The 2387-nt window shown below is 42.7% G+C and overlaps 1 pseudogene; it reads right to left on the bottom strand.

Annotated features, from left to right (window-relative positions):
• Nucleotides 1-1604: 1604 nt before the first annotated feature.
• Nucleotides 1605-2190, bottom strand: LOC116380012 (elongation factor 1-beta pseudogene; annotated as a pseudogene).
• Between the last annotated feature and the right edge of the window lie 197 nt (nucleotides 2191-2387).

The raw sequence follows: 2387 nt of genomic DNA, 5'->3' as shown, positions 1-2387 counted from the left end.
CAGGGCTCTGGCTGGGCCAGTCAAGAATGGTCACAGAGTTGTTCCGAAGCCACTCCTTTGTTATTTTAGCTGTGTGCTTAGGGTCATTGTCTTGTTGGAAGGTGAACCTTCGGCCCAGTCTGAGGTCCAGAGCACTCTGGAAGAGGTTTTCTTCCAGGATATCTCTGTACTTGGCCACATTCATCTTTCCTTCAATTGCAACCAGTCGTCCTGTCCCTGCAGCTGAAAAACACCCCCATAGCATGATGCTGCCACCACCATGTTTCACTGTTGGGATTGTATTGGGCAGGTGATGAGCAGTGCCTGGTTTTCTCCACACATACCGCTTAGAATTAACGCCAAAAAGTTCAATCTTGGTCTCATCAGACCAGAGCATCTTATTTCTCATAGTCTGTGCGGGCTATGCGGGCTTTCATATGTCTTGCACTGAGGAGAGGCTTCCGTCGGGCCACTCTGCCATAAAGCCCCGACTGGTGGAGGGCTGCAGTGATAGTTGACTTTGTGGAACTTTCTCCCATCTCCCTACTGCATCTCTGGAGCTCAGCCACAGTGATCTTTGGGTTCTTCTTTACCTCTCTCACCAAGGCTCTTCTTTCACGATTGCTCAGTTTGGCTGGACGGCCAGGTCTAGGAAGAGTTCTGGTCGTCCCAAACTTCTTCCATTTAAGGATTATGGAGGCCACTGTGCTCTTAGGAACCTTGAGTGTTGCAGAAATTCTTTTGTAACCTTGGCCAGATCTGTGCCTTGCCACAATTCTGTCTCTGAGCTCCTTGGGCAGTTCCTTCGACCTCATGATTCCCATTTGCTCTGACATGCACTGTGAGCTGTAAGGTCTTATATAGACAGGTGTGTGCCTTTCCTAATCAAGTCCAATCAGTTTAATTAAACACAGCTGGACTCCAATGAAGGAGTAGAACCATCTCAAGGAGGATCAGAAGAAATGGACAGCATGTGAGTTAAATATGAGTGTCACAGCAAAGGGTCTGAATACTTATGACCATGTGATATTTCAGTTTCTCTTTTTTAATAAATTTGCAAAAATTTCTACATTTCTGTTTTTTTCTGTCAAGATGGGGTGCTGAGTGTACATTAATGAGAAATAAAATGAACTTTTTTGATTTTAGCAAATGGCTGCAATGAAACAGAGTGAAAAATTTAAAGGGGTCTGAATACTTTCCGTACCCACTGTATATACTAGAAAAGGCAGTGGAGGTGATGAAACGTAAGTTGAAAGGGGTGCACATATGCACACATGGTATGGAATGTTGAAAATGTCATAATAAGCCATAAAAAAAAAATCAAACACTTTGCAGAAACAATATATCTGCTACTCTGACCAATCACAGACCTCAATTTGAACTTGACTAATTTCTTTGGTAAAAAGCACGTCCACAGAGGTTTGTCGTCGTTCTAGAGTTACTTGGTCCTTGTTTTGTAAGATGTTGATTTCTTTTTTTAGTGTTCAGTGTATTGAGGTGGAAGCACGCTTTGAAAAAAACTTCACATATTAAACTGCATGTGCCCACTAGAGGTAAGTTTGTGTCATTTGTGGGAATTGATCTTTTAAAACTCGGACAAGAACACTAAACAATGAGATGATAGCTTCAGTGCAAGAGTTTGTTTTTATTAATGTTATTAACCGTTGACACAATCAGCAGAGAAGCGAGGCATGACGAAAGACAGAAAGAGACGCAGTGGAATCAGATCTTGTTGAAAGCTGCAACGTCAACACTCTGGATCTGAAACAGAGCAAAAAGGAAAAACTTCAGTGAACTACAATCTTTCAGCTTTTGACCCAGCCTCATTTTCATTACAGGATGGCAGCAATGTGCTGACAGTGCCTGAAAAGCAGATTCACTAATGTGCAGTTGCCAAGTTATTATGGACAGAGTGACTTCATAATTTGAATTTGAATAACTGTAATTGTCGAGTACTTACATAGTCTTCAAACTTGGTGATTTCTTCCTCCAACATGTCCGTTCCCACCTTGTCGTCCTCCACCACACATGCGATCTGGAGCTTCTTGATGCCGTAACCCACAGGAACCAGTTTGGACGTGCCCCAGAACAGCCCGTCAGCCACCACCGAGCGGACACACTCCTCCAGCTTCACCATGTCAGTTTCATCATCCCACTGAAGGAAGGCAGGGGAGGTGATGAAACACAAGGTAAAAAGGGGGCACAGAGTCGCTATCAAACCTCAAGAAAAATGATAGTGTATAGAGACATTGTATATGCATTTATACATGCATCTGTTTTTTTTTAACCAATCTTTGTTGTCTTATCTTCTTGTAAATTGTTCTTGGAATTGTGTCGAGAGCAATTTAAAACAGAATCAGGTTCCCTGTATGTTTCCACATTCTTGGCCAATAAAGCAGATTCTGAAA

This window comes from Anarrhichthys ocellatus, unplaced genomic scaffold (genome assembly GCF_004355925.1).
Source record: "Anarrhichthys ocellatus isolate YVR2014 unplaced genomic scaffold, GSC_Weel_1.0 scaffold5811, whole genome shotgun sequence".
Taxonomy (NCBI): Eukaryota; Metazoa; Chordata; class Actinopteri; order Perciformes; family Anarhichadidae; genus Anarrhichthys; species Anarrhichthys ocellatus.
This window is presented reverse-complemented; position numbering and strand designations above follow the sequence as displayed.